The sequence below is a fragment of the Cherax quadricarinatus genome, chromosome 100 (genome assembly GCF_038502225.1).
Source record: "Cherax quadricarinatus isolate ZL_2023a chromosome 100, ASM3850222v1, whole genome shotgun sequence".
Classification (NCBI taxonomy): Eukaryota; Metazoa; Arthropoda; class Malacostraca; order Decapoda; family Parastacidae; genus Cherax; species Cherax quadricarinatus.
Genome location: NC_091391.1, coordinates 7025159 through 7036090, shown reverse-complemented (window position 1 = coordinate 7036090; position 10932 = coordinate 7025159). Strand labels below are relative to the sequence as shown.

At 38.5% G+C, this 10932-nt stretch overlaps 1 long non-coding RNA gene across 1 annotated transcript; it reads right to left on the bottom strand.

Annotated features, from left to right (window-relative positions):
- Positions 1–1206: 1206 nt before the first annotated feature.
- LOC128704708 (uncharacterized) lies at positions 1207–10632 on the bottom strand. Its single transcript, XR_008409579.2, has 2 exons — positions 1496–10632; positions 1207–1462 (listed from the first exon to the last, which is right to left on the bottom strand). It is a non-coding gene; the product is annotated as an uncharacterized lncRNA (long non-coding RNA).
- Between the last annotated feature and the right edge of the window lie 300 nt (positions 10633–10932).

The window sequence follows — 10932 nt, the reverse complement described above, 5'->3', positions numbered from 1 at the left end:
AATCGCTTCGTGTCTGCCCAAGGACTGCAGTTCTTTATGGCGTTACAAGCGAGATTAAGACTTACCTTGCTCACGTAACGTGAGGTTATGGTGTTGACAGCGCCATTAAGGTCGATATCGGTGACTTGACTGAAGGCTTGAGTGTCTCGGGGAATGTTGAACTAATGTTCGCCACTACATCGGGAATGTTTATTGCAATCACTCGCAATACCGGTTGCACTTCACCATTCAGTGCCATCATTTGTTCATAGTTTTGTGGTATTATCCACAGCAGGGAGAACATGGAGATGCAGTAAACACTATTTGATTAGTTCAAGCACAAATTTCCTGACTCATATAAAGGAGCTAGTCTAACTTTCCTAGTTTCCTGAGATTGTCAGAATGAACAAGAGTCAAGAATGCACTTGTCATTACTGTCCCTGTGTCTTGTAACGATAAGGCAAAGCCCTTGTGACACATGTCTCTTGTCCGTTCCTTGAAGCAATCTGAGCCTGTCGCCCTCATCACCTTCCTCCTCATCGTCCCCCCAAAGGATGTGCTGAACTCAGCTTTATGTCTCTTCCTTGCTACACATTGCAAAAGTATTCAATATAAGAGGGTAGGTTTCTTGTTATCTAGCTATAGACTAGAATTATTAATAGTCCCAATTTGTAAATAAAGTGGGGCACAGGGTTTCCCTTAATTTTCCTGCTAAGGGGAAAAAGAGTGATTACTCTCATTTAACCCTCGTTGTGTAGTTAATCAAGAACTTGAGCAAGGAGAGGAAGGCGTGCCTCGTGATGCTATGGTACATACATGTGGGTTTAATCAAGCTGTCTGCTAGGAAGGAAGAGTCCACTAGCCCATTCCGGGAGGGCTAAGTCCCTCAGGGCTGAGAGATACCCCCTTTACTAGAGTATTTTCTCCACAGCAAGTTACTTAGGTCTCCTGTCTTTTTTAGTGACCTTATGATGAGTGAGACTTCAGCAGGTTTAGTAGGAGATAGATATAGAATATTTGGGTAGTCTTTTGCCTCAGTATTTGAAGCTACAATTTTTTTTCTAGTATTGATTCTATAGTAGAGAAGAAAAAATTAAGTATATGTTGGCAGTATCTGCAGGATGATGTGGGGTTAAAAATCCCAACAAATCTTATCTTCCCAAAAAACGAGACTTCCCAGGGTTAAGATCTCAAAGATAACAATGAAAGGCAAAGAAAAACACAGAATTTCATACATATGGTAATTTATTGACATGCACCTCTTATATAACTGCTAAGGCTACTAGTGCTTACTTCTAACCATCAGTGACAAGAATATTGTACTTTAGCCCTTATCATGTTGTAACATAAGAACAGTCATTCCTCTCTTTAATTTTTGGCCAGTTTGAGAGTGGTTAAGCTGTCAGAGCTGAACCTGGTAATTGTTAAGCTTGGTGACTGTTTCATCAACCTGGTGATTAAGCTTGGTGACTGTTTCATCAACCTGGTGATTAAGCTTGGTGACTGTTTCATCAACCTGGTGATTATTTCATCAACCAGACTATTACTGCTTGCAAGGAGACATAAGTGAAACACAGGCACCACATATAACCTGACTATTTTGGGCTTTTAAATAAATGATCTGATTGTTTTACACTCAAATAAATGGCCTGACTGTTTTAGACTCTCAATATGGCCTGACTGTTTTGGACTCAAATAAATGGTCAAATTGTTTTGGACTCAAATTGTCTGTTTTGGACTCTCAAATGCCTGTTTTGGGCTTTCAAATAAAAGACCAGTTTGTTTATGGCTTTCAAATAAATGGCCACACTGTTTTTGACTTTCAATAAATGGCCTGACTGTTTTGGACTCTCAAATATATGACCAGACTGTTTTTAGCTTTCAAATAAATGGCCAGATTGTTTTTGGCTTTCAAATAAATGGCCAGATTGTTTTTGGCTTTCAAATAAATGGCCAGACTGTTTTTGGCTTTCAAATAAATGGCCAGATTGTTTTTGGCTTTCAAATAAATGGCCAGACTGTTTTTGAGCTTTCAAATAAATGGCCAGACTGTTTCTGGGCTTTCAAATAAATGGCCAGACTGTTTTTGGATTTTCAAATAAGTGGCCAGACTGTTTTGAACTCTCAAATAAATGGCCAGACTGTTTTTGGCTTTCAAATAAATGGCCAGACTGTTTTTGGGCTTTCAAATAAATGGCCACTGTTTTTGGGCTTTCAAATAAATGGCCAGACTGTTTTTGGATTTTCAAATAAGTGGCCAGACTGTTTTGAACTCTCAAATAAATGGCCAGACTGTTTTTGGCTTTCAAGTAAATGGCCAGACTGTTTTTGGGCTTTCAAATAAATGGCCAGACTGTTTTTGGGCTTTCAAATAAATGGCCAGACTGTTTTGAACTCTCAAATAAATGGCCAGACTGCTTTTGGCTTTCAAATAAATGGCCAGACTGTTTTTGGGCTTTCAAATAAATGGCCAGACTGTTTTTTGGGCTTTCAAATAAATGGCCAGACTGTTTTTGGGCTTTCAAATAAATGGCCAGACTGTTTTTGGGCTTTCAAATAAATGGCCACTGTTTTTGGGCTTTCAAATAAATGGCCAGACTGTTTTTGGGCTTTCAAATAAATGGCCAGACTGTTTTTGGGCTTTCAAATAAATGGCCAGACTGTTTTGAACTCTCAAATAAATGGCCAGACTGTTTTTGGGCTTTCAAATAAATGGCCAGACTGTTTTTGGGCTTTCAAATAAATGACCAGACTGTTTTGAACTCTCAAATAAATGGCCAGACTGTTTTTGGCTTTAAAATAAATGGCCAGACTGTTTTTGGATTTTCAAATAAATGGCCAGACTGTTTTTGGATTTTCAAATAAATGGCCAGACTGTTTTTGGATTTTCAAATAAATGGCCAGACTGTTTTTGGATTTTCAAATAAATGGCCAGACTGTTTTTGGATTTTCAAATAAATGGCCAGACTGTTTTTGGGCTTTCAAATAAATGGCCAGACTATTTTTGGATTTTCAAATAAATGGCCAGACTGTTTTTGGATTTTCAAATAAATGGCCAGACTGTTTTTGGATTTTCAAATAAATGGCCAGACTGTTTTTGGATTTTCAAATAAATGGCCAGACTGTTTTTGGGCTTTCAAATAAATGGCCAGACTATTTTTGGATTTTCAAATAAATGGCCAGACTGTTTTTGGATTTTCAAATAAATGGCCAGACTGTTTTTGGGCTTTCAAATAAATGGCCAGACTGTTTTTGGATTTTCAAATAAATGGCCAGACTGTTTTGAACTCTCAAATAAAGTGCCAGAATATTTTGGACTTTGAAATAAATGTGCAACAATAATTGTTACCAGGATAAATGTTATAGTCTAGGATATACGTACAGTAACTGAGGTTTGGGTAATATTTCTTTTGATGAAAGAAATGATTTTTTTGTCACATGAAAAAAATGCAAATTTGATTTGACTTCATTTGCAAAAGCTCACAACCATTTTAATTGTAAATCCTGTTTCAAGTACATTATCGTAACATGTTTAAGGAATAAATATATTGATAATTCTAAGCCTAAGACCTGTGTGATCAGGAGCGGATCTACTGTGAAAATAATGGAGGTTGAGCTTCAGGGCCCCTAATCCCTGAGGGGCCCCAAAAGTGACTTTAGTCCACATTGCTTAAATATTTTGGGTCTTCTGTATGAGAAGGGGTTGTGAAGGGCCCCCTGTAACAGGTCAAGCTTTAGGGCCCCAGAACATTTCAAGCTCTAGGACCCCAAAAATGTAGGTCCGCCACTGCATGCGATATATCGTATTTTCCGGCATATAAGGTGCATGAGCATACATGACGATGTTTCCAAGTGGCTGTAACATAACGTTAGTAAACAACTGCTAAAGTGTGACACAAAGCCTACTCTTGACCCTCACCTTGAGCATTTAAGGCGCAGACTGACTTTCCAAGTCCTTTTTGTGGGCAAAACAGAGCACTTTATATGCTGGAAAATGCGGTACAATAAATCATCAAATCTATTTGTGAAAAAAGTGAAGTGTTAGCATTTTTTCTGATATCAAATTATAAGTTTTTGCTAAAAAATTAGGCTTGTAATGCAAAATTTTACATTGCCAAATCAACACATAAAATACACCTTTACAGCCGTTATACACAAAATTATCAATAAAACTAATATTGCATAACTACAATAAATATACAGCATGGTATGTCATAGTCAAACTTCCCAATAAAGTTTAAAAATAAGTAAAAAAAACTGCTACTAATAAAGCCAAATTCAGCCTTATTTGTACTGCAATAAATACGTTATAACACGAAGCACAATACATTAAGTCATCCTTGACTCTTGCTATAACTGTAAGACTGTTTCTTAACAACTATTATTATTATCTCTATGATCATTTTACTTGAGATCAAATAGAAGGTAAATCTGTGTTTTGCTGGCAGTAACAGCCTGGTTGATCAGGCTCTGATCCACCAGGAGGCCTGGTCATGGACCAGGCCACAGGGGCATTGACCCCTCAAAACACCCTCCAGGTTATTTTTCCATCTTCTGTGTATTTTAATACGAATATATATGCCAGTAATTTACAATATACGTATGCAATAATCGCGAATGAGTGATAAAAGTTGCAAAATAACCACAGGGGGAGTTGAATAATAGCTCTAGGCCTGGGCATCCTACTCATTTCTGCAGTATTGCAAGCTCCTAATGAGCTGATTGAAACACAAAAGTCCTGGAGCTATCATTCAACTTTTGATGTGGTTTTGCACATGTATCAATGTATATTTCATTGTGTATGTGCACGCACGTGCGTGCGTGTGTGTATATATTTATTATAGTGTTGATTGAGTTAACCAAACACTGACCATATGGGTAATACAGGTAACCCACACGGAAGAGCGTAGTTCATAAATTTCTAACACAAAAATTTTCGGTCTAATAGACACTGTCCTCAGGTTCTGCTAACCAAGCATGCCAGGTGGATGGGGACGAAGAATGACTGAAGCTAGCCTATGGGTCTTGCTAAACTGTTCCCTCCCTTTTTCCCACACCAGCCATCTCCTACCAAGGCTGGGTGACCCAAAAAAGAGGAAACTAAAGTGCCTATCCTTTTTAATACAGTCTCTCCTCACGTAACGACGTACACCTACCATCTGACTTACGACCTGCTTGACTTACGACTACTTGACTTACGACCGTTTTTTTTATGCCAAATTTCTGGGAAATAAACAACTATTTGTGTTGTACACAGTGTTTATCCTAAACCTTACAGTATAAAATACAGTACTAACAACATAAAAAGTAAAGTAAAACATGAAATACCAAAATAAAACAATAAAATAAAGTCATTACAAAAATGTTTTGTTGATATTCAGTAGTAAAGTTTGACTTATGACCATTTCGACTTACGACCGGTTTCTTGGAACCGAACTCGGTCGTAAGTCGGATGGTAGGTGTACTTGTTTAACGACTGCTCGGACTTACGACCAGCTCTCTGACCATACCTATGTATATTAGAGCTGATTTCCCCTGTTCTGTTTATTACAATATACAGTACACTAGCATATGAACATTTAAAAATATACTTAAAATGTTATAAATAGTGCAGAGGTGACATTAAACAATATCTAAAGATGGGCGACACAAACCCACTACCAGTAAAGTATGCTCCTCGCTTATTTCGTATATTTCCTATACAATTAAATTAATCAGATATATACAGGGTGGGTAGTCTAACACAACATGCATGGAGGCCTCAGACTACATTGCTAAATTATCTTCCTTAATGGTTTAACAAATTTAAGAAAAATATTCAGCAAAGGCTCTACGTTCTCATTCATATGTGGAACACAGTTATGTGATTCCCTAATCTCTCTCTCCTGTGTTGTTACATCCCATCAGAATATTTTCTTCGTCGAAATTAACTTTGATTCTCTGTATTTAGTATGTGCCAAATACAATATCATCATCCTCAGTGTGTACAGAGTACAGTAGGGCCCCGCTTTACAGCATTTCGCCTTACGGCATTCCTCCAATATGGCATATGCATATTTTATATGTGCTCTGATAATAATACTTGTGTACCTGTACCTAAATACATTTACTTACAGTGCTGGCATGCAGGTACACATTAAAATCACTAAGTGTCCCTCTAGTCTTAATGCTATAGTAATACTAACAGTATGTAATAATAATCACTCTTGGGAAAATTAAATGTCTTATTTTACATTAATATAGACATTTTCATTAATCCATCTATGATATTTTCTTCAAAATTATATGAGACACATTACATAGCATATAAACATGCTATGTTTATATGCTATGGAGGTGTCATAGCCGGGAGGGGAAAACATTGTTTTCTCTGGTCCAGCACCAGAGAAAACATGAATCTGCGCTTGGCCTAGTCACTCCCCTGAACACTCCGCTTTTGTTCACAATTCTCGGCATGAATTATTCATTACTTCTCCCTTCGTTTATCATGGCATCTAAAGGGAGTTGTCAGAAATGATAAAATTCAGTGAACAAGGTATGTTGATGGTAATAATATGGCTCTGGGCCGCAGTGTAGGTAGCCAGTAGGTGTAGCCCAGGCGGGCTACACCTACCAGCTACCTACACTGACTTCCTACAAATAAATACTACTCACCTCTCATCCAACATTAAGACTACACATATTTTAAGGTAAATAGCGAGTGTACTGCATGTGTATTTTATCTCTCTGGGCTTCTTTAAATATCTTATATTAAGTTTGGGACGGGGAGCCAGTACTACCTACACCTGGGCTACCAACACCTGACTTCCTACAAATAAGTACTACTCACCTCTCACCCTACATTAGTAAGACTACAAATACAGTGGACCCCCGCTTAACGATCACCTCCCAATGCAACCAATTATGTAAGTGTATTTATGTAAGTGCTTTTGCGCGTGTATGTTTGGGGGTCTGAAATGGACTAATCTACTTCACAATATTCCTCATGGGAACAAATTCGGTCAGTACTGGCACCTTAACATACATCTGGAATGAAAAAATATCGTTAACCGGGGGTCCACTGTATTTTAAGGTAAGTAATGAATGTACTGTGTATGTATTCTACTTTTTATTGTGTTTTTTAATGCCTAGTTCTATTACTAACTTAATATAAGTTAGGGTAAACTTGTTGTCTGGCATTTATATGCATTTATAAGTGGAAAAAATGACATTCTCCTTTCCGGCGATGTCTGCTTTCCGGCGACAGCCTGGAACCTAACCCGCCGTATAAGTGGGGCCGTACTGTACTTATGCTGATAAACTTGATGTTTAAAGCAAATTATTTTCACAATGTAGTACACTTACAATCCGACTTACAGCCTACGCGACATATGATCACTCGGCTTATGACCATGCATCTGGCAGCAGGGCTGCCAGACACAGATAAAGGACATGCCCAGTTCGGGCCAACAGGCCTGCTGTAGTGTTCATCCTTTCTACATTTGCCCAACTTATCTTTTATGCTACCCAAGCTATAGTTTTTGTAACCTTTCTTTCTCATGTACCAGCTGACTTTTCCACCACATGTATAACTACTACTATCCCTATTGGCAATTTTCTAAGGTTCGATTTACATCCATTTTGACTTCCGACCGGTTGGTCAGAACCAAGCTCGGTCGTAAGTCAGATGGTACCTGTATTTGTCATAATCACAGCATGGAGATTTGTAAATGCCAGCCTTCATCTGCGTCTTCAGAAATCGTATTTCTGCCTCATTACAATTTTTTTTTTTTTTTTTTTTGCAGGTTTAAGTCCATCCTAGTAAGGAAGAATAATTAAACTTTTCATTTAATTTTTTTTCTGGCTGAAAAATAAGCAGTCGAAAAAAATTCTCAGTGTAATCTTCGAAAAGAAGTTATAAACATACGGAATTGCATGTTCTGAGAACTGTAAATTGCATACTTAGTATGACAAAGAATAAACCTACAGTGACACTTCTCATTAAAATCACTATCTAATGATTAATATCATTACCATAATTTGTAAAAGGGTGAAGGGGTAAGCCAGCGGAAGGCCTTGGTCAGATGACTTAAAGCTCCAGTGACAGGTCATTAAATTACTAAGACACACGTCAGGAAACACTTGTCGTGTTTCTTGATGAACCTTACCTAACCTAACCTGATTGAACACTTCTAGTTTGTGAGTGCAGACCCTCAGGAGGCTCTCTAGCAGACTGAAAATATTTGCATTATATTGTACTGTTGCATGTGAGATACACGAGATATAGGAAGTCATATGAACATGTTGGGGACCTTCTGTATTGTGTATAATGATATAAAAATGATATTATACACAATAATGATATAATAATGATATTATGTACAATACAGAAGATTCTCAACTTGTTTGTAAGTTGAGGACTTACTGTATGTACTTGAATATACAACGTGTGTATATACATATATGCACGCGTGCACGCACGCGCACACGCACGCGCGCACACACGCGCACACACACACGCACGTGCACACACACATGCACGCGCGCGCACACACACACACACACACACACACACACACACACACACACACACACACACGTTCAGTAGATGAGAAGAATTCAATTGGATGAGGACCAGGCAGAACTACAAAGGGATCTGGACAGGCTGCAGACCTGGTCCAGCAATTGGCTCCTGGAGTTCAACCCCACCAAGTGCAAAGTCATGATGATTAAGGAAGGGCAAAGAAGACCGCAGAGAGTATAGAGGGTCAAAGACAACAAACCTCACTCAAGGAAAAGGATCTTAGGGTAAGTATAACACCAGGCACATCTGAGGTGCACATCAACCAAATAACTGCTGCAGCATAAGGGTGCCTAGCAAACCTAAGAATAGCATTCCAACCTCTCAATAAGGAATTGTTCAGGACCCTGTACACTGTGTATGTCAGGCCTTTATTGGAGTATGCAGCACTAGTTTGGAACTCACATCTAGCCAAGCATGTAAGGAAATTAGAGGAAGTGCAAGGGTTTGCAACAAGACTAGTCCCAGAGCTAAGAGGTATGTCCTACGAGGAGAGGTTAAGGGAAATCGACCTGACGACACTGGAGGACAGGAGAGATAAGGGGGATATGATGATAACGACATATAAAGTACTGACAGGAATTGACAAGGTGGACAGAAACAGGAAGTTCCAGAGATGGAACACAGTAGCAAGTAGTCACAATTGGAAGTTGAGGATTCAGATGAGTCACAGGGATGTTAGGAAGTATTTCTTCAGTCACAGAGTTGTCAGGAAGTGGAATAGTCTGCAAAGTGATGTAGTGGAGGCAGGATCCATACATAGCTTTAAGAAGAGGTATGATAAAGCTCATGGAGCAGGCAGAGTGACCTAGTAGCAACCAATGAAGAGGCAGAGCCAGGAACTGTGACTCAACCCATGCAACTACAACTAGGTGAGTACACACAAACTGACACACCCACATGAACACACATACACGCGCACATGCACACGCACACGCGCACACACACACACACACACACACACACACACACACACACACACACACACACACACACACACACACAAAAGCAGGCACAAATACACACACCTATGTAGAAACATTATCTCTTAGTCCACAGCAGGATTCAAACCTGCACACACTACATCTTAGCCACACACTGCACTTTAGCCACACAGCCACACCCCAGATAAAGTACTGTGTACTCTGATGCAGAGTATGCAGGTCTGAATCCAGCTGCAGAGTGAGAGGTGAGAGAGATTGCTTGTAAATAATTTTGACCACTTGTGAATTGTTAAGCATACACCTATATAATATAGTACATAGACACACACAGTTTACCCTCATGTAATGCTTCACACTTCAGTTTCTCATTAAAACACTTATGAAATTCTCTTTTCCAATCCCACACTGCATGGAAAAAAATCAGTATAGAGAACATGCGGTAAATTTAGGAAATATATGCATCAATCAATGCTGCATGCCAAATTCTGCCACACTATACCATGGATACAGTATTTTCTACACCTCCTTTTCAGTTACCCTAGAGATGGGTTAATTTTTTGAGAGGCCTATTGTTATCCCATTATGTAAACAACAAATACCATGTTTAGATTCAAAATAACTTTATTCACTTATGGCTGAGTAGGTATGGTACTTTTCAAAATAATGTTAGTAGAATTATCGACAATATGTTTAGGTAAAAGGGCGCAAAGGCAACTAATGTGACATATTATTGTGGTAATGTTTCGCTGTAACAGCTTGACAAAGCTCCTGAAGAGTGAAATGTTGCCACAATAAAATGTCACATTGTCCTTTTACCTAAACATATTGTCGATAATTCTACTAACATTATTTCGAAAAGTACCATACCTACTCAGCCGCCGTAAGTGAATAAAGTTATTTTGAATCTTGTCATAACCCCATCTTCTCTCGGGATAATAATCATGGCACTCAACAGGAATATTATTGATGAAGCTGTGATGAACAAGCATAAAGTATGAACATTAGAAAAAAAAAACAGAGGTTAGACAAGCTTAATGCTGGGTTATGTGGGAGGGAGACTGCCCATGCATTTGGTGGAAACAATTCATACAATCAGAGACAATGAGTTGAAGATAAGAGCTTGTGTAGTGAGTAATCCTGATCGTAATATACTGATATTTTTTCACTCCAAAGATGTTCATGTAACTGAGATTAGTCCATTTCAGACCCCCAAACAACACGTAAACGCACTTACATAAATACACTTACATAAACAGAAAAGTTACTAAAGAAAACAGAAAAGTTACATAATGTGTAGAGTGAGAAGAAAACAAAGAAATTGTAAGTTAGTTTATTTAGGAAATGTGAAGTACAATGCCTGCACTTTAAAGGAGGGGTTTGGGATATTGGCTGTTTGGAGGGATATGTTGTGTATTTTTATACCTATATGCTTCTAAGCTGTTGTATTCT